At 43.3% G+C, this 22,067-nt stretch overlaps 1 long non-coding RNA gene across 1 annotated transcript in view; it reads left to right on the top strand.

Moving 5' to 3' along the window:
* The window catches only part of LOC129195770 (uncharacterized), a 79,444-nt gene that overhangs the window by 10,416 nt on the left and 46,961 nt on the right, over positions 1–22,067 (top strand). Inside the window, exon 3 of the long non-coding RNA XR_008573959.1 lies at positions 16,214–16,410. This is a non-coding gene — a long non-coding RNA (uncharacterized LOC129195770). The remainder of the gene's footprint in view (positions 1–16,213; positions 16,411–22,067) is intronic.

The raw sequence follows: 22,067 nt of genomic DNA, 5'->3' as shown, positions 1-22,067 counted from the left end.
GCCAGTCATGCTGGTTTCTTGAATTAATACTTGATTGTTGCTTAGAAAAAGTATATAGGCTTAGGATTCAAGTAACAGCATGATTATCTCTTTGAGATAGTTGGACCTACCACTACCATTAACTAATCATCTCCTCTACTAATGTTGTAAAGAGAGGGGTCAGGTGGTAGCTGGATTTATAAATGCCAAAAAGTCTGGTTGTGTTTGAAGATGTGGATAGAGGCAGCCATCTCAGGAGGATGTAAGTCCTGGCTCGTCTATCTGAGTTGGAGTCAAGTCGTGTTTCTCTTTCCAGACTAAGCAAGTTTTTCAGAAAAGGGATGTAACATTTGCGTGAGCTTTCTTGATGTGATGAGCCATGTGGTTGGCTTACACACTTGGCGAATGGTTGCAAGGTCTCCTCCTCTGTTTGTCAAAAGACCTGCCACGCTTCCCTTGCATGGCAAGGAATGCTATCTGTTCCTTTCAACCAGGGCCACGCAGTCAGGCGAGGGGAGGAGGTTCATTCAGTGAAGAAAATATGTCCAAGCCTGCACGGGCTGGGAGCTGTTTTCGGTGTGGAGCCAGAGCAGGCTGGCAGTGCCGTGACGCTGGGACAAAGTGCCAACACCGCTGCTCTGAGGGACTGCTGTCTGAGGCTTGGCTTTTGCATCCACACTCAGCCAGATACACCAGTGTGACCCCTGGATGCTTACCCTTCTTACAAAGATTACCGCAGTCTCAGACACCTAGTACAATCCAACTTTACGCTGTAGAAACAACCCTCCCCCCATCGCCAAGGCTTGGCACCACTCGCGGCAGTGGTGGAATGCGTGCCTTAATGGGTCGAAGTGGATTGCCAGTGATGGGTCTCAAAAAGGTTCCCCATTCCTGGAGCGTTATGAGGGTCCCAAAGGTATCTTGCAGAGTGCGTTTCATTGCTTTAGTTTCAGGTTGCTGGAGCTAACAGAGCTATTATGCGTGAAACATAAACTGGCAACAAGCTAGCACATGCCTTGGGCAACAAGCAGTTCTTGGGGTTTTTTAATATCGTTCATCTCTGGAGTGTCTATCAGTGATGCATGATATGACAAAAGTCTCATCCTTCTCTACCAGCTTCTCAGCACAGAATAAATTAGGAAGAGCAGAAAATTCCCCTCCCTCGACTTCCACAAAGCACGGCCACTTTGGCTCGTCTGTGTCAGCCTGCAGCGTGGCGCTTGGCTTGGCCTTGGTCTGAGATGCTGTTGTCCCACGTGGGAAGTGAGAAGCAGCGTGTATGGAGAGAGGACGGACCCAATACTGTTATTCCATGTTTGCCTCTTCGTCTTCTATTTTTACAGTTGAATATTAATGAGCAGCGATACCTGGGCTTATCAGCACTTTAATTACAGGTGAGATACTCAGGGTTTCTATTGTTGCTTCCCTGTGGTTTTAGCTGCACTGTCACATTTCTCCCTAGATCGTTAAATTCTCATTTTCATTAATGCTTTATTTAAGCACGACCTACTCCTTATAACTTAAAGATGTATCCGGTTGCCCTAATTCAAAGGATGAAGGACAGGTTAGTAAAATACAGCATCGGTTATACTTTAGCAAATCCATGGGTTGCATTAATTATCAAATCATAGAGTCTTCATGGCGCTTGGCTCCAACATCATCACTTCACAAATGTGAATAGGACTGTCAGGACAAGCTCTTTGCATATTCTTCATAAATTCTGTTTTACAGGGGTATCAGCTGAAAATATCAATACACATACAGAAAAAAAAGAGCCACGCTGCTGAAAATACACTGAAACTTAGAAATTTCTGAGGGAATATTCACTCGCAAGCTCTACAGACATCCGTGTGCTTAAAAACTTTGAGACCAACAGCAATCAAAATGTACTTTTCTGTGCAGCTTTCCGAACATTTTTGTAGTAGTTTTGCACAAGCTCTCGTTTTCGGTGGTTGCCTCTGCTTTCCGTTCAGTATCATCTAGTCACTGTGAAATAGGTTGAAGGGAGATGAACATTTCATCAAAAATTAACAAACGTAATTTTGCATTTAGGACTTGCGTACAAAGTACACATTGAGGATTTGGGTAGTGGTTTCCTGTCTTACTATGAAAAATGGTTTGCTTGGTAAGGGGCACTCCCAGGTGATGCTCACTGGCACCGATAGTTTCTGCAAAGACAAAACATCTGCATGGGAAACTTTCTTTCTGTGTGGAAGAGTCAGGCAGGATTGAAGCACAACTGCAATCCCCAAGGAAGAAGACACTGTCTGAAATAAATCCATGTCTGATTTATGAGGCTTTCCTGTCGTCCCAGTGTTCTGAACCTGAATGATCTGTGTCTCAATAGCCTTTCGGCTACAGTGTGTATGCTTGTGGCCAAGAAGTTCAGTACTGCTCTGAAGAGCACAGTTCTCCAACCGGATTTTCAGAACGCAGGAACCCGTTCGCTTACTTTCAGCACAATGACGCACGTAACTTACCCGGCTTCCTCGGGCGGCCCTGGCTGCCCGTAAGGCGACGGTTGTGCGCTCAGCTGGTGCAGTCGATATGTTCCCTGGAGTATCCGTAGCTGTCGGTCACATACGCAGATTCACTACACGTACACAGTGGTAACATTTTAAAGGGATATAAACCATTAGATGTGAGGCAGAAAATAAAGAAGAAAATGGAAAAAATAATTGCGCCACTAGAAAAATCAACGTGTGGTACCCCCATTATGAATGCCATATTTAGTCTCAAAAAGAATAGGAAGAAAACCAGAAAAGCTGTAGAGAGGTCTGACGTGGATGATCAGATAGAGACTGCCTTCCTACAGGATGGTGATGGACAGAGTAAGAATTACTTGCTTGCGAAAAGGGGCGAGGCAGTACTAGAGACTCTCAAAACTCACGCGTGATGTTGTGACTAGTGAAATGTTATTCACTGTTTCTCGGGATATTAGGGCTGGAAGCACCTAATTACATTTTCATCCATAAGTGGTGCGTTGGGGTTTTTTAATTAATCGTGAATTAATTGGATATCACAGATAGCAGAAGTGTGAATAGGATCGATAAGGGACTTAAACAGACTCATGAAATACAGGTCCTTTGGCAGGTATCGGCATGTTCCATACGCTACCTCTGACTCTGAAAGTCCCTGAAATTATTGGTGGCCGTAAGACAGGATGCCGTGGGGTGGCTTGTGCCATGAATGCCTTGTCTTTGGGTCTGCACCGGGTGTCTGCAGGGAGCAGCTGGCGAGGCAGGACCCAGGCTGGGGCTGCAGCCTGATGCCAGGCTGCCGGTCTTGGTTTCTTATGCTTAAGTCTTTCCTCTGTTCATCCTGGAGCTGTACGTATGTAGGCAGAAACAAGAGGATTCTTTTTGACACATTTTCTATTTCAGAGAAGATTTTCAACTGACTCTTTCCAGCATTTGTCTGTATCACCTCTCTAGTCATGTTTATCTGTAGTTTTGTGTTAATTGCTATCTCGCTCCTTTATATAGCAAGGGGAATAGAGGAGATAGCCATAACCATTAGCTGCTAGGTTTCAGAGTAACCCGTGGAAAACTACCTGCATTCCATACCCTTGTGTAGCGATAGGCAACTTCCCAAGCTTGCCAGCATTTGTCAAGTGAGTTTTTATCTATGCGTCGTCCCAAAGAACATGTGTTGAGTCATGAAACTGCTGAAGCTGCTCCCTGTCTCCCTCCTTGGACGTGCAGCTCTTGCAAAGTTTCCTTGCATGCCCTGTGATTTCCCCCAGCAGTTCTCCTGCTCCCTCTCCCAACAACTGCTGCCGCTGTGTTTTCTCCAGCGGCTTAGACGTGCTGGGGCATAAGCACCTCATCTCTGCTGCCGCAGACAGCCGAGTTCGGGTGAAACTGGCTCCCTCGTGTCAGGCTGCTGGAGAGAAGGATAAAAGCTGCTGCCCGCGTGTCTCTGGCAGAGCACCAGTAGACCTGGTTTGTTCCTAAGGATTTACGTAAAGCTAGCGTTTGCAGTGCTTTGTCAGCCCAGCAAAACTGCCCATGGGCTTTGCGCATTTCTGGTGCGGGTTTTTGGGGTGGGTTGGTTTTTTTTTTCAGAATCCCCCACAAAAAGGTAACCAGTATTATATGTCATTATCTTGCTGTAAAGCAAATAATCCATTGTATTGCACAGCAAGCCTGTAAGAAACCAATGGTAATCCATTTGTTGTGAGATTTTCCTCTTTAGCCTAAAGACTCTTGATATTAAGAAGTAATTCTAAGTGGAATCCTTTGTATTTAAGAATTCTGCGATTCTTGACTTCTCTTTCTCATAAGCATGAGCTAATGTGTACGTGCAACGTGAGCCTGCTCTGTTGTTTGCACTCATAGAGCTAGTTTTAAGCAAATGCGTCTTTTTTTCACATAAGTCGATAATAAAGAGTGGCCACTGCATGAAAGCTGATCTCAGGACTCCAGTAAGAAGAAAACTTCCCATAATTCCCAAGCTGTATTCTTGTGGTTTTAAAAGAATGCGGTTGAATCTGCACTTGGAACGGAGTAGCTGGATCTTATTTATAGCTGTGTTCTGTCTGGTTCATTTCCTCTTGCTTCCCTACAGAATGATGTGAACGAAAATGACACTATGGCCTGTGTGGCTAACAACAAAAGAGCTTAGAGAAATAAGATTTTTATAGTTTCAAGACTAAGGGAATCAAAAGCCTAAGAGTTATGATCTTAGAGAACAGGAGAAGGATCAGACTGTGCTAGAGGTCCCACTGGTGGGTCTTCTGGGTTTTGGGGTTGGTGGGGGGGTTTTTTGGTTTTTTGGTTTTGTTTGTTTGTTTGTGTTTTGTTTTAAGCACAATTTCACAACTACAAATTTGCATAAATGATATGAAGGTTGAAAAAGACTTATGTGGGCATGGAAACCCCATGTCATAACTACAATTCTTGGTTTCATTTGCAGCCAAATAGCAAGACAGAATTAATTTCTACAATGTACACTTGTAAAAATTTATACTATTTTTAAGTATTCTTAAATTTTGTCGGTTGTTTAGTGTTTTCCAAGTAAGCAAATAAACCACAGAGCACTCAAACGTAACGCCGCACAAAGCCAGCAAAAGTCACTAAGTAGCCTTAATACATCTGAAGAGGGGATGCGTTGCAAACTGCAGACAGCCAGAAATACAAAAGCGGAAAAATGAAAACTTGTGAGTATTTCCCAAAAGCACTGCTGTAGAGTATTGTATTATGGAAAGCGCTATAACTTACAAACTGAATCAGGCAAACTTTGATTTCTTTTAATTCCCTCAGAAGCCAAATTATGCTAAATTTTGTCTATAAACAAAGAAAACCTGGTGCCTTCCTTAACAAGCTTAGCCGGTGCGCTTAAAAACGAGCAATCGAGACAGCAACTGAGTTGGTATGAAGATGTGCTGGAGGTGAGCCAGCGTATCGCCTGGAGAAGCGCTCTCAGTCAGAGCACGGCGGAAAGGCTGCAGAGCTCCTTGCACCAAGGGCGCCGGGCACGTTGTCACGAAAGCGCGTGCAGTTGGCACCACTGGGAATTGCTCGTACTGTAAGCATTATTCTTCTCGTTCCATCGTCATGTCCGATGCCTCTACGCCAAGAAATCTGTCCCACACTTGGAGGTCTTCAGGTTAGCAGCCTGACTGCGCCATTTCAACTTTAAAAGCATTTGCTGTTTTAAGGGGGGATTCTTTTTGTATGGATGGGTGTTTAATGGCCTAGGCAGCGCTGACAAATGGTGACAGATGGAAAGACGTATTAGAAGTCAGCAAACACTATGACATCTTCGGGGTAATTTGAAGTGAAAATATTCAGACCGTTTGTAATAACTTACAGGTAAAATTATAGACAAGTATATTATGAGCAAGATTACATTCAGTATTAATCACCCAGACTAAGTACATATAGCTATCTTGTTGCTCCTGCCCTGGCATTTAATGACATTTTGACGTACTTAACGTACGAACGACAAATGTGTAAAAGAAAATCATCAATGTATGGAAGAGGAATTACCACAGTGATGCGTATGTGGCAAATAAAGAAGGGAACTTGAATTCTCAGAGATGCAACTACGCAGGTAAAATATTGTCAAACTACATGAAAATTTCAGCTTGATTGCTTATAATAAAGAAAATTTTTACGGAAGCTAGGGAGTTCTATCAGACAGGCTTAATTTCAGACAGTGCCTGTGAGATAAGGATAAAGAGAAATGAAAGCTGTGAGGTATGAGAGTACTTTTCTCAGTGCTTTTCTGTGCAACACCTGGCCCTACAGCTTTAAGTCGTCCGCTCCGTATTTACTGAAATGTAATGTAAGTGGCTTAAATTTACCTGAATGCCTCACTACTTTATAGTGGTGTGAAGTTAATGAAACTAGAAATGTGAATCAGCACCCCAGGCTGACGTGCAGTGCCTTGGCACGGGGTACCAAGGGTGCAGGTCTGACACTAAGCAAGGCCAGTCCTGGGACCTCGGCGTTCACGCTGACCGAAGCCCCGAGTTTATGGATCCTGGTTACACCCAGCAGGGTATCCTTCCTAGCGATGAGACAAGAAAAAAATCCGAAGTCTGTCTCTTCAATATCCTGTTACTGCTGCGAAGGTGGAGGGAAAGGTAGGTTTGTACATATTTTTCTTCTCTTTGCGAGAAAACTTCGCCCGCTGCCGTCTTTCTATTTGTGCATTTCCCTCCAGCAGTTTATAATGAAAGATTTGCGTTCTTTAAGATGCCTTACAGATCATTTCTTTACCGTTAACTAATAATTGGGTTTACTTTAAAGTTCATAGCTGACGTATGGTTAGTCCCCACTGAGAAACAGCCATTTTGCTAAACACAAACCAATTAATTGATCAATGAGTTATCAGACAACAGATGTTCTGATCTTTACATGCGTGTGTGTTAAAAAATGTAGTGCAGCAATATTAGATGTCACGTTGCTAAATTAAATTATTGTCTATAAGGGACTGTACGGTCAGATAAACTTGGCGTTGCATTTATTTCAGCTTGAAGACATTTACTTTTTCGTTTTCACTTTGCTTTTTTAAGAAACAAGCATTAAATGATATTTACATTACTGTGTACATTTCTTGAATTTCAGAGTTCCGTGTTTGTCAGAAGAAGATTTTGACTGTTGTTGTACTTTGCTCAAATACTAACTGGAAGTTTCATCGTGTAAGTTAAGAGACAAAAAAGATCTGTTAAGTAGTTCAGCTTATTCCCTGGGGACCAGTTCAGGCTCATTCTGTTCCGGGTGGAGCTTTGTCCAGTTTTGTTTTTGGTGTCTCTTGTGTTAGAGCTCTTGCCTTGTATCATCACATCACGACGTTGAAATTTAACCAAGTGAATCTCGCATAATTCTTGCCCTTGCACAGTAGGTAAGAACACAAGTGGATGTGTACGTATGGTCGAATTTAGCAGAAATAAATGAGGCTGGGATCACAGCGTTCAGACTGACTTAAGTTGCAAGTTTATGGACCTGGATTACAACCAGCGGGGAATCCTTCCGTGATGAAAGAAAAAATACTCAACTGCCTGTCTCTCCACTGTGTCTGTTGAAGATACTTCCGTGATTTCAAATTAGACGTGTGCAAGCTCTGGGAGTCGGGTTCCTTGTAAAGATGCCAAAGTCTTAGAGAAGAAAAAAGGGGAAAGTAGTGCTACCAGTACTGCGACTACAGCCTTGCTTCCTCTGACGGCTTCTTTCCTTCCCCTTGCCTTGTGTCCTGTGTGAGTTGGCCCTGGTGTTACTCTACTAATAAGGTCACGAACACCATGCAAGGTCTCGCCTGTCTTTGTGCTGACGCCGTATTACTGTCATAGTTTTATTCTTGTCAGGGTGTCTAAGTTTCAGAGAACAGGAGTGATATCGCGTGCTGGATCCATCATGTCTTTAAAGGCGGCAGTTTGTAGGGCAGCAGACTATAGAAACTACGCTCACGTTGCTGTAATCCCCACCAAAGTCAGTTTGTATCAGAGTTCGAAGTGACGGCTGTAGCACAGCCTCTTAGAAGTGGTTAATTTCCAAGAGTGGAAGGTGTCTGTGGAAATGTTGGCACTTCTTTGGGGTTTTTGTGAGTGACCACAGCACAGTTGGTGGGGATTATACTATATTATTATGCTCATATATTTTTTTAATATATATGCTTATATATATTTATATATAATTATGCTATTATCTTTATTTGCAGATATTTTGAGGATAGAGGACTTTGGAGAACACAATTTCTGGGGCTGATACTGGGTGGCCTTACACATTCAGGTGTATATGGGACTTTCTTGATTATTATTTTTGTCTCAAAATGGGTAGTCCATAGGGAGTGGTCGTCAGAAAACCATCTCCTGATGTCTGTCTTCTGCCATTCCTCTGGACATCTGGTTTGTTCTCATCCCTCCAGTTGTCTGTACCTAAACCCTGTGTCCCCCCTGCTTTGCTCTGTGCTGGTTCTTCTCACCTCTCTGTTCTCAGGCAGCACCGTGCACTTGTTTCCTCTGCGGTGATGTGCAGAGCAGGAAGCTTTCTGTGCTCTGCAAAGCCTAGGAACCGGGAGAAGCTCTGTAGCCTGCTCAGCTGTTCTTCACACATCTCCCAAGCGCTAAGTGAGAAGAAGAAGAAGAGGTAACACCTTAAGTGAACCATCTCATGTATATATTTTAGTTTGATCTAAAAAGAGAGCTGAAGTCTGTTGCCTGATGCTTTCGCTTAATAAAGTGAGTTGATGGATGCTTGGGACGATCTGTGTTGCACCCAAAGCTGCATACCAAGGATATTTTCAGCTCCTTTGGAAAGTTAATAAAAGGAGCTTGGCTGGATTTATGAACAGCTTGGCTGCTGATCACAGTTCTGGGTCAAAGTAATGCTAACGCAAATTAGCGAAAGCTAATCCCACGCCTTGCTTCTCCTGTCTTTGGATCTTCTCTGCCTGTCTAAGCACCTGTCAGAACAGCATCCGGCACTGTGCCTGACTTGAGCCCAGCCTCTAAGGACCACTGACTCTGGAGCACATTTACACTAGTAAATCTAAAGAAAACGGGCACTACAAGGGGGACACTGCTTTGCTGTTATTTTCCCTCCCCCCCTGCAATCTGTTTTTGATGGGGAGAGCAGAGGAAAGTAATTTCTTTGTGCTCACCTGCAGCGCTCAAGAGAAAAATCTTCCATGCTCCCGGCTCCTGTGTGACATGCCAGGAACAAGTCCATGCCTTGTCCACATGACATGTCTTGGAGCGAGTCCAGAGGAGGCCACAAAGCTGATCCGAGGGCTGGAGCACCTCTGCTATGGAGACAGGCAGAGAGAGCTGGGGTTGTTCAGCCTGGAGAAGAAGAGGCTCCAAGGAGACCTTCCAGCAGCCTTCCAATGCCTGAAGGGGCTCACAAGAAAGGTGGAGAGGGGCTGTTTCCAAGGGCATGGAGTGACAGGACAAGGGGTAATGGCTTTAAACTGAAGGAGGGAAGATTTAGATTAGATGTTAGGAAGACTTTTTTTACGATGAGGGTGGTGAGACACTGGCACAGGTTGCCCAGAGAAGCTGTGGCTGCCCCTGGCTCCCTGGCAGTGTTCAAGGCCAGGTTGGATGGGGCTTTGGGCAACCTGGGCTAGGGGAGGGTGTCCCTGCCCATGGCAGGGGGTGGGAACTGGATGGGCTCTGGGGTCCCTTCCAACCCGAACCAGTCTGGGATTCTATGAATGTTGGAAGCAGGCTTGAGAGAAAGCCAGCTGACCCCAGGCAAGCAAAATGCACATTTTTCTAGTTCTTCTCCATCTACCAAAATATTCCCCAAATTCATCTAACATTTCCTGCTGGAGAGCTGGCAGATGTGTTTCTCAGAGAGGGAGACTGTGGTACTCAAATATGTTCAGGATGCCCTGGGGGTAGTAAGAGGCATCTTGTCAGAAGATTTGCTAGGGATTATATGAGGGAGGGGGTTTCATGTGCGTTGCTCCCAAACCCAACCACCAGTTACGTCCTAGAATCTGCTGAGGTGTAGCAGAGGAGCTGAGCATGGGTCTCACTGTACAGCACTGCAAATGTTGTGGATTACAAGAAGGCTTTTCCCACTGCAGACAAATGTAAGCAAGGACAGAATTAAACCTTCTATAAGAGTGAATGTCAGGTTTTCACGAGATGTTCTGCCCAACTTGCAGCTAATCACCTCATTATTTTCCTTTCCACTCATACAAATAACAGTATGTAGTATTGCTAGGACTTCCTTCTCTTGTTCAGGCTATGCTATAAAAGAATATTTTAAGAATTTTATAGTATATGCCTTTCTTATTTTAAACCAACATCATCTTGGTTTGCAGCTGACGCACCACATCCAATGAGGCAGATATCTGGGCTGATGGAAACTGCATTTCTCAGGAACAGGACAGATGGAAAGTTCTCATGTTCAGAGATCTCAGAGTTCTCCGTAGGTAATAGGTTACAGAAAGAGGCACTAAAAGCTAGGAAGGCTTTTTTTTTTTTTTTTTTACAACTCAGCAACATGTAATTCACTGCTTCACTGAGAAAGAAATGGAATTTTTTTTTTTCCCCTTGTTGTTCTTACCAGCCTGTGAGAGTGCCTCAGTTTGTGTGTGTGTCTGGGTCTCTGCACATGTGTGTGTGTGTGTGTGTGGTGCCGTATCGCTGGTGCTCAGATGGCCTTTTTTACTGTTTTATTTCCGAGTTCGGGAGGGAACCCTGAAGAGCGCTGGAGCAGTTTGACTTTAGCATTAGTTCCTGTGACATTATTTATGTCATGCGTTTCTCACCGATTCCCTCGAAGCAGAAACCGTTCCCTATCACACCCCACCCCCAGTCCCATCTGGACTCCGACCACTCCCCCCGTTTTCTCCATAAACCTAAAAAGCTCAGCTGCATTCTTTTGTTCTTCTGCCTGCGCTCAGCCAGTCCGTGTAATAGCACCCTGTCTCTCAGACCTTCTAAACCTGGCTGGAATTGCTGCGATGAATGTGTAAGTGACAAAAAGAAAAGCAGAGTGTAAAAGATGCTAATCAGCCTTTGTTCTTTTCAGACATGACATGCGGGACCTGAAGTATAGATTTTGTATGGAGAGAGATAGATTTTAATTAAGCATCTTAATAGAGAAATCCTTCTTGTTTTTTTCAGAATAAATTAAGGAAGTAACTTTGATGCAATATCATTTTCATCTAATCAGTAACATTCTGAAATTACCATGTTGTTTTCCATTAGAAATACCATCATCCAACAAATCAGATAAAATTATTTAACACAGCTATATTGCAACCTCAGCTAACATTAGCCTGGGCATGTGTATACACAGACGAGCAGATGGTGAGTAAATTGACAAATGTTTATAGGGAGAAAAGGGCAGACAGTATCAACAATTTTATATACTCCTTTGAATAAGATGCCCATATCCAATCTAGATTCACTAATAATCAAATAAAGGCTTATCAGGCTTTTGCCATCTGCATATAGAGAATACTGATTACTGACACCAATAAAAAGCAAATGTCATTAGCTTTTACTTGTATTCACAGATTATTAATATCCCCATTAAAACATTTGACTTTACATTTGGCATGAATTCAGTGGGTTTTGTTTGACATAAACGGATACATTGACCGAGACATTCCCATTAGCTTTTATACCGCAGCGTTTGCCGTTTTTTTAACATACGAAACAAAGTGCATGAGGAGCCATCGCCTTGCCGAGTCGGGACAGTAGTGCTAAGTCTGGAAAAGTGATGGAGTTGCTGCTGCGTGACTGTGTCTTCGGTAAATGCGTGTGGCGGTTATGACGGTTTTATACAACTGTAGTTTCTGTGGACAGATTTGCAAAGTTCATATTCATGACAGCCAGAGGCAGGCCACAGTTAGCCTTGCATGTCCAAGCACTCTTTATTGTTATTAATATTTATTTTCTATTACAGTAGTGCCTTGAGGCGTAGTCAAGTGGGTGCCGTGTTTGCCCAAAGTGAGAGCTTGACAAAGTGAATGAGGAATGGGAAACTGAGACACCTGGAGCTCAAGCGACTTACTCAAGAGCATGCAGAGAATCTTCATGTGAGCGGGAAACAAAACCCAGCTCATCTGAGTAGAATCTCTCTCTTGACCCACAATATACGCTTCTTTTTCTAACGGAAGGCATTTTCCCAAGAATAAATATTCCCAGTTGATGTGTAGGGAGTGTTACCTCTTGATCGTATCATTCAGTTCTATCAACAAGTCACATGAGGATCTAACTTAATTAAAAGCGAGGAAACCAGAATTAACCACGTCCCATGTTTTCACCTGCCGTAGAAGCTGAACTAAGGGTTAAGGGCATTAGAACAGGCATTACAAGAGCATGCAACTTTCCCTCGCAGGACAGAATTTCAGGATCACTGCAGTTGTCATCTTGGTTCTTTTAGTTTGGCTAGATTTTTACCAGTTCAAGCAGTAGGAAAATCTAAGACTGCCAGTATTTTTTTTTTTTACATGACTTGAAGTCCTATGTAATAGGCTCCATCAAAAAAAAATAGTCACTTTTTTTGCCATCACAGCTGTAATGCAATTTCATGTGGTGTCCTTAAGATTGCTACACACACTATAATTTCTCATATACAGCTGTCAGCAATAACCTTTTGTGGCAGCAGAGAGAAAAAAAATCTCTGAAATACATATTTGTCTAACATATACTTGTAGACTTTAAATCCTGTCTAACCACATACAGCTGTGCTTCTCTGATCTCTGGTGCAGTGGATGGAGGATTGTGCTTTTTGCTTGTAGGTAGAGCAGAAGCAGCTGGCAGGGCTTGTGCAAGTAGGAAATTCAGAGTCCAGCCTTAGTTCTGCTCACCTGGTGCATGCAAGGACTTGGCACCCTCTGCAGTCCTACATATGCACGAGAGCATAAAGTATTTTGTGTTCTTATTGTTCGGTTTTCCTTCTTTGATTCTGAACACAAATAACAGGTTAACCTAATGAGAAGTCAGAGGGAAAAGCCCTAAAAAGATGGTACGAGTCAAGAAGAGAGAGGACTGCAGGACTTGTGAATTTTGAAACACCCAGCAGTGTGTGTTTCACTTCCTGCTGCCTCTCTTACTGTCACGGACCAATTTATATTTTGCACCTCAACAGGAGATGCCCCACTGCCAGCAGAAACTTTTAATGATGCTCAGCCTCACATGCTGCTCTGGAAACAAGCTCTGAAGAATATGGAAGATTTTGCAACATATTATTCCTATAAATAAAAATGTGTTTCTCACCAGGAATTCATATTCAGATACTCTTCCACGTTTTAGCGTTGTGGGGTTTTTTTTCTCTTCTGGATATGCATTACCCCTTGTTCACGTCCTTTCAGCTTTTTCAGATATCTCTTTGCCTTGTGAACTCTGGTAAGCAGTAGTATTGCCAGTAGGATTTTAGTTTATTGATTTGTGGGAAGATTCTTTTCATCCTAGTTTCCTTCTACTTAGGAAGTTGTGATGAGCCCTTTCCAACCTCCAAGTAATACATTGTCTGAGCAGGAAGATGGAACTATTGCAATGAGAAAGCTTCAGGTAGCAAGCTACTCACCTTAACGTCCAGTTACACAGTGTGCAGTACCCCTGGCGTTACGGTAGTTTGTAGCTGTGGAAGCCTTTTTTGGATGATCCAGATGTTAAAGTGCTGTCAGAGGACAGGCCCTAGAAGCATACAAAACCACGTTTGCAATTTATTTAGGTGCAAAAGCTGTTGGTCTCTGATGCTGCATCAACGTTAGTGTTTTAGCTGGGATCAGCGGCAGGCTTTTAACTGAGATGTGCTGGCTGGCTGCACTTGCTGTGTCTTGGTATTCATCTTGAGGTGGTCTTGGTGTGCGTGATCTGGATTCCTTTCCGATAACCCTAAAATGGAAGGTGCACTCCAGGAGTGCTCACGATGAGCTACAGCTGCAAATGGTATCTGGCCCATGGGGGATCACACTAGAGCCAGTCCAAAGTTTAAAACAAACAGACAAAAACCCCCAAACCCTCAAATGTTTATAATGTTGCTGTCAGGTCCTCATCGCCAGGTGCTCTGTTCTACACATCTGCTCCTATTGCTAGTAGATGTGCTACTATAATGGTCTAGTGTAAGTAGTACCTGAGACGTGAGTTCACTCAGCACTTCGCACAGGCGGCTCTACTAGCTACACGTACTTATCTGGGGTCTGGAGCACGAGCAAAAATTCAAGCACCATCCAGCCAAGATCTGAGTCACTGGGCCTTGTTAAGGCAAGAGCCACAGACCTAGATATAATTAACTTGAGTTTTATGTATGGAATGAAAATAGTGTAAGAATGACCTCAAAAAACCAATTTCCTGGGAACTGTTGTGTGAAATGATAGGGTTTACATACAAGTGTAACTAGGCAGGCTCTCTGCACAGTACTGAGCAGAGTCCCACCGGACATTTGACAGCGAGTTCTATGTGGAGTTTAAAATACAGGATAAGGTAGAGGTGGGAAGGGTTGAAAAACTTTCTGAAGACTATTTAATAGAGCTTGCCTGGCATTTTTCATTTTTAAATTATGCATTTGAAACAATGTTCAACGCAGCTGAAGAAAGACTGAGAGAAAGGTAGCCAGGGAGACATCCCCACAAATCTTACCACACCTAACAAATAATGAAGCTTCGTACTCAGGCATCCCTCGTTACAGCAAATCCTTTCCTAACTGAACTGGAGGCCCCTGCAACCTGGTTTGGTGTTCCAAGGTAAAATGCAGATAACTGAAACGGGAGTCTGCCAACCAGTTTACAAGGAACCTGGCTTCACTTGTCTCCCTCAGCTTCCTGGATGCATAGTTAGTGACCTGTAAGAGATTATGTCCCTTTGGCTGAGAAGCAGACAGTGGTGCTACATGTGAAGACGGTACCTTGCCAGTGCTACGGTTGGCAGTGCAGGACAAGGCTTTAGCGTGTTTCTGAGCATGTTGCTTGAGGCAGACTAAGAGGGTTTTGCAATTAAACCCTAGTCGCTTGATGCTGAATGGGACCGTGGCTATGGAACTATATGGAGAAGATAGTCTACTATTGGAACAGTATACTATTGGATTCTAAAGAGATCAGCTGTTAGTTGCACATGTAATTGCATCAGTTAAATTATTAAATTTTATTAGTGATCAAATCTCCTTTGGATATCAGTTAATAACTAGCTCGGTTCATGAGGAAACTGCCCCTTGAGCAAGGAGCACAAATTGGTCCATCCTTTTTTCGGCAACATCTGTGTTCAACCACCTTGGAATCATGGAAAACCAGGTTAATTCATTTTGGAAGAGACCTCTAGATGCATTTGGTTTAACCCCCCCACACACTCAAAGCAGGACCAACTCTGAAGTTTGACCTGGTTGCTTGAGGTTATACCGCAAGATGCCAGAGGACCATAACTGACCCATGGTTTTGATGCAAAGGCCAGACTTAGAGTTGTGAGAAGATGAACTTAGATGAAGCTCTATAGCCCGAGGTAGATAGTGCTCATCATGGATAACAATCTCCCAGTCTTTCTCATGGTATGTTAGTGGGATTAGCCGTCTAGTTTGCCAAGTTTTATGTAAGAGGAAAACTTCTAGCTAAGATAAGATCAGCTACAGAGAGACTCACTTGACAGAACTGAGTCTTAGTTCATTTCATGCTTTGGCTGATACCATACAGGTCGCCTACACAGTGCTGTCCTGCTAAGACGCCTTGATGAATTTCTGAAACTCATGTACCTTCCTGAGTCTCTGTTTTCCTCACCTGCAAGTTTAGTCCGTTTTTATTCCCTCTATCTTGGCTCCAGCACTCCCTAAAGCTGTTTGGGGTTTTTTTTTTTTTATGCTTCCCTTTTATGAATGCTGTGCTTAAGCAGTATATGGCTAGCAAGCACACAGCTTTTGCAGATCATAATGTTCTTTATTTTCTCAATGTTGCTCATTTAGAGGCACTTTAAGGAAACATTTTCCTTCAGGTTGCTTGTGAAAGGAGATTGCTTTGGGTAGTTTCTTTATATTCAGTTTATCTTGACTTTACATGGAGTGCAAATGTACATTGCTAATACATGGAAATGGTCAAAAGGAGAAATTAAAACTGCTTGCATATGCTTTTTGAAATGTGTTTCTGCTCTGAAAAGTAATTATGTGAATTTGACCTGGCCTCACTTAGCTCATCTTTTCCCTGAGTCAGGTCTGCTGACATTAGCGGAGTGGTTACTGTTGTCAGAATGGTCTTCCTGGTTACTCTCTGAGAGACTGAATTAAATTTGAGATTTTATGCATCACCAGTAGATTATTTTTTTCCCCTCTAATTGCAGGAATACCTCAAGCACTCCTGTGCCTTCGGGATATGGTTGACAGCCCTGCACAAGTGTGACTGAGATCCTGATAAGCAAGTGAAATGACATGGATGCATAAGTTTACCAAAAACAGAATTAAGAGAATTTTGCTGGGGTGACAGATGGAACAAAACTTTGGTGAATATGGATCGCGAATGCTTTGGCACCTATTACAGGTAAGAATGCCATGTAATTTCTTATGTGTCTGGATGCATGGTGCACATGCGTACACCTCTGAATTTTTTTTCTGATCCCGCGAAGAATCCCAGGAACATGTGTTTGGACACATTTCTTATTTATTTTTAAAATTTGGGCATGAGTTTGAATGTGCAAATTTAGGCATACAAAGATCAGATTTGTCTTTTCAAAAATCAGAGCTTATTAAAGGAACTTCCTTTTCCCCTTGAAAACTGCCATCAGCCACCCCAGAGTGGCTCTTGGCTTGGAAATGTATGCCTTGAATTGTTAATTAGTGTGTAGGTTTGTACGTGAAAAGCTGATATTCTCTACCCCTTGAAGGAAGAGAGGCCGATGACCGTTTCAGAACCCGTCCATTTCCAATCTGCTCTCTGTTTCCACCAGTGATGCTCCTACCTTGCCTGTGAAATGAGCCAGCTGTTCCTAGATTCCACAAAAGAAAGATGCAGACTCAGGGATTGTCAGAAGATTGCGTGTGTTCTGGTTTGCGTAGGCTTCTCCTTCGTTTCAGCCTCCTTCACTTGCCTAAAGAAACTAAAATCTGTAAATTTAGAAGCACCGTGATACCAGTGTTCCCTCCCTGTATATAATATATTCTCCCCTTTTCACTGAATCAGAAATACATGATCAAAAACCCAGATTTTTTTAAAGAATAACATGCAGCTAAGGGGATTTTGTTACGTAAGGAATAGTAACAATTAATATGATCAGTGCTTAGATTGTGACACAGGTGCTTTTCCACAGACTATAGACCCTGAAATAAGTGATTAAAGGATCTTAGTAAATGGGTAATATTGGAGTGGAGTGTCGAGTAGTATGCTGCAGGATTTGTTAATGCTAATATCTGTTAAGAAAATATATTTTTTTTATTAGTCCTTCTTCACATATAGCTTCAAATCTTTCCATTGAAATCTTGCTGTAGAAATAAAGCTGCTTAAAAGAATTTACTTCTGCGGCATAGCATGCCTTAAAATTTAACCAAAAGTCAACATGATAAAAAAATTGATCAGTTCAGTGAACACATTTCTTTGCCTTAAACTGAAATGTGCATTCCGAAAGAGCATGGCTTGTGAATTGGAGATCCATGAAAGGAACAGACCTGCTAAAAGAATAACATTTTGGTGCAACAAGCTTATTTGCTTAACAGCTTTCTACTGCAATTAACATACGCGGCAAATGTGTTTATTTAATGTGACAGTCTGCTCAAATAACCCTCTTTCAAGAGTCGGGATTATGTAATCTGGAAATAGTAGAGTTAGACTGAGATTAAAATTATTGAATGTCTTGTTTATCCAAAATGCCAGCAGCGCTGCCTCCTCCTTTTCTCTGTATCTCATGCTGACTTGTAAGTGATCTGCTTGGGCTCTGGTGTCCTTAAATTAATGAACTGGGAGCACCGTTCAGCGTAGGACTGCTGTTTGGAACAAAAGAAGGAGAAACTGAAGGAAACCCTGAGGAAGAGAGTTTGTGCAGCAGCAGTACTGAAAGGATTTGACCTCATCAAGCTTTGTGAGTTGGCAGCTGCATTGGTCCTACAAGACTGAAACGAAGAGGATGCTAACGGCAAGGCATAAAAAAATAAAGCGACAAAATTTATAGTCAGGGATCAGCCAGTCCCTTGGACTTGGCTAATGAGTGGTTAGCCCATGTTCAGTTGGCTCCATGGAGACCACTTTCTCCGGAGACACGCACTGGGGATCCTCTGACCACAGAATTTGCTTGGGCTGAAAAAAGGGACGCAGGCAGCGTGGTCTGCTGCCCGCTGCAGGAAATGCCACTGGGGCGTCCTGAGCAGGGTATAGCTGCAAGTCACGGCAGCTGCCCTCGGGTGGATACTCTAAGCATGATTTGGACTTGAACTGCTGTTTTCAGGAATCACTGTGCTCTGAGAGTGTGAACGTGCATCAGCCACGCCGCTGCCATTGTCACTGTCCCGGTCTGCACACCTCTGTCAGAGGCTTGCTCCCTCCAGCCTCCTCAACAGTGTTTAAAAAATACACAACTTGTTTTTACCTCGTGTTGTGAAACAAAAGGGGAGGGTGGTCTAATATCTGTTAGCTAATGGGTAAACAGAAATGACTGGCCCAGCGTGCGCCGAGGGTGGGCAATCGGCATGGACAGGGACTCATCGGATGGTAGCCAGCAGAGCACTACAAGGAGCACGGAAGCTGATATGAGCCTCTCAGAGCAACTGAGACTTCTAAGCTTCAGGAAAAGGTAGTGGGGTTGCTGCTCCCTCACCCGGTAATTAGATGACTTTCATTTCTATTGATTTAATTGACTTGGCCCCCGAGCGGCCAGTCTTTGAGCTGTTGCCTTGTTGTTTGTTCCTAAGATCATGCCTGCACCTACTGAAGGATGTGGAAAGGTGGGCAGAAGGGTGCTGTGTGCTTCTCCATAGGCTGATTTGAGACACTGGAACCCTGAAGTAAAGTCAAAACTCAACCTTCAAAGCAGAAATCATATATGAAAATAGATTTCTCCCTGCAGCTGCTTGGAGGAGCAGGTAAAACACAAAGCCGGTGATGGTTCTACCCTGCATGGCCTTGAAAGGGTTCAGAGTCATAGAGAGCTGAAGTGCACTTTCACTGTTAAGCCAAGAGACAACTTCCAGTTTCAGTTAATTTTAGAGCTGTAACAAATTCCTCTTCCCGATACCTCCAAATGTGGGGATTGATGAAGGAAAGTTTTCGTGACTTCTGAGTCTGGTGTTCTCTGTTACTAGTACTGCCAAGGTGGTTAACTGTTCCACATAGTTGCATATCATTTTGGTTTTCCATTCTGAAACCTATTCTGCTCCATGGCTTTTTCTTGAAATAGCAGCTACATATTTCAGAAAAGAAAAAAGTTCACTCTGGGTATCAGTATGAGCAGCTGCTGAATATTAGAAAATAAAAAGCAAGGCCTAATGGGCAGAGAATCTGGAGACTGTGGGGGTTAGATAACAACATGAGAAGCAGTTGATTTTTCACTAGCTTATACTTTAGAATTCTGAGGGTCGGTCCAGCTTGCGTCATGGTGGTACAGGATCAGGCAGATCAGCGCACATTCTGAAACAGTCTCTTTCTGTGCACGCATTAACCTGCATCATCCCGTCACAGACTTTTTCTCCTTGCAAGATGTTTCACAGGAGAACTGCAGAATGCCCTTCCAGCAGACACAGAGTAGCTCAAAGCTGCTCTGAACAGCGGAGTGCCCTCTGAGGTGATGTCAGTTTGTACTATCTAGTTTTGACTAGAATAAGCATGCAGATTTTTTTAAAAAATTATTCTGATGATTTGGGAATGGAAGTGATAAAGTACTGTTTGATATAGTCATGACTGCATGGAACGTGAAGTGGCATACTGCTTTTAAGCAAGGAAGTTTGTATCTTTTGTGCCCCATATGAAGCAGGAAGGCACTTCTCTGCTTTTGCTAGTTTACTGCTTTCTCTCTCACATGAAGATAATCCTAATAGTAAAGTATTGCTAATTTACAAATGCCATGAAAAGAATTCATCCAGAGTTACTTCAGATAGAGGTGTTGAAAACCATCAGTGTGGTCCTAAACAAGGCAGGAAATAATACCCTAAAATGTTGCCCAAGGGGCTGAGCTAGCTGAATTGAAAATTTAACACAGTAGTTGTTAGCAAATTTGGGGATTGCAATGCCAAACTCTTTGTGAAACATTTGAATCTTTGGCAATGCTGGAAAGGGAAGTAAATCAGCCGTGTTCTGGTGGCTTAGAATCTATTTCTCTCTCATAGATTGCCTAGGAGATTACAGGAGAGAAGTCTGCAATACAGTGTGTGCTACAGTAATGGGTAATCCTGGTTAATAGTTCAGGAACACTCCTATAGGGCGTAGTTACCATCTGAGTAGATTATAGTTAGAGTATGAAAAGCTTCCTGACCGCTTTTTCTTAACCCAGCTAGGAACACAGGGTAATCCAGCTGACAGTCATACTTTCCCCTTGTGGGTAACGTATGGGGGAATTGAATAGGACTGTTCTGGGGAGCTGCAATTCTGCTTTTTATTGGAGAACAAGACTCAGGAGTCTGTATAGGAGAGGGAAGCTCTTGTGTGTGGAGGAGCCCGTACTGTGTATCCCTGATAGACGAAGCTGGGAAGATGTCTAACCAGGTTGCACGTGCACATACCAGTTCCCCTCCTGCCTGCTTGGTCCTGTTGTAAAACTTGAGAGCAGAGCTAGGTCAGGGGCTCCAGACCATAAGCCAAGGCAGGACTTGTAGTCATCTCAAAGATTTTCTGCACATTGGACTGTTACTACCTTGTGCCAGTTAGTTTTGTGTCACTCCTCTTCCTCCTTCCCTTGCACACCTCTTCAGTTTCATTCCACTTGTGCACCTCTTCCCCTTCTTGGTTCTCCTGTCCTGTCCTACCCTTCCTATTTATTTATGTCATACTGAATCTTCTCCTTTACTTAAATTATGGCAATGTTATACTCTTTGTTTCCATCAGCTTGTCTGTTCTGCTGGGTTATTTTACCCCTTTTCCCAGCTATAGAAGGTCTTCTGTCTAATCAGGTAGCGCGCTCTGTTGCTCTGTTTGTTCAGTGCTTAGCACAGCGTGCCCCTATTCTTGGTTACCTCTTAGGATCCATGCCTGTAAAAGTCACAATTTCTTAACAGTAGTCACGCTTGAGGATGCCTAGGTAGGATTTTCTACAGCCCACTGTCGGGTGCCCTGACCACAGCCTACCCACTCAGGAGCACACTGCGTAAACATTTGTGAGGAACAAGGTAAGGAACCAGATCCTTTCCCTTCTTAGCTAGGAGAAAAAGCCCTTTTCTTTGGTCAGCACTATGCTGGCAGAAGCTCCATTTTAAACACCTTCCAAGAGTGACTGTGAAACATCTAGAGACCACGGTATCTGTCACTTTATTTATTTATTTTCTGAGAGTCTGGGAAACTCCTCGAGATGTCCCCAACCCTGGAAAGCTTCCAAGTTCCTAAGAGAGTATAATGAGGTTTTAACTCTGAGGCATTGCATTTTCAACTGTGGAGGAGGCTGTTTCCATTCTTGCCAGAGGATTTGGCAGTCACTGCATCTCGTTGAGACTATCACCTGTTTCAGTTTGAGGATGCAAAGCCTTCTTTCAGTGTGGTCTTTGTACATGTGGGACATGCAGATGTGTATCTGGGCAACATGGAAAAAGCTTTCGCTCATGGCTAGAGGACGAAGAGAGCAACCAAAGAATTAATTTTTTAGTCCCATTCTCCCCACATTTTAAAAATGATTGAATTGCTAACTGGCGTTGCCTGTTGCCCGGAGAGCGCCAGGTCACCTCTAAGGGAGTAATGTCATCTCTTATACATGCTAAACTTGCAGACTCTTCAGGCTACAGCACCCAAATTTCCCTCAGGTGTACTGAACATTTCAGGTGATGATTGACCGCTCTCCCTGATATTCGTATGATTATTAGTCTCTTCTCTGTGTGCTATTCAGCGGACAGCACTGCTCGTAAAAAGCAGATAGGAGCAAGTTGGGCTGCTGCCCCTGGTGAGTAGGAGAGAGGATGGGCTGATTGATGACCCTTGGCTGTTTTCTGATGTTGCAGTTGTTTTTTATGATGTCATTAGGAGGCTATAGTCACATTAAGGAATCCCTCATGACATCATAAAGGACTTGATAT

This window comes from Grus americana, chromosome 23 (genome assembly GCF_028858705.1).
Source record: "Grus americana isolate bGruAme1 chromosome 23, bGruAme1.mat, whole genome shotgun sequence".
Taxonomy (NCBI): domain Eukaryota; kingdom Metazoa; phylum Chordata; class Aves; order Gruiformes; family Gruidae; genus Grus; species Grus americana.
Note: the sequence above shows the minus strand (reverse complement) of the source record. Positions and strands in the feature narration are given on the sequence as shown.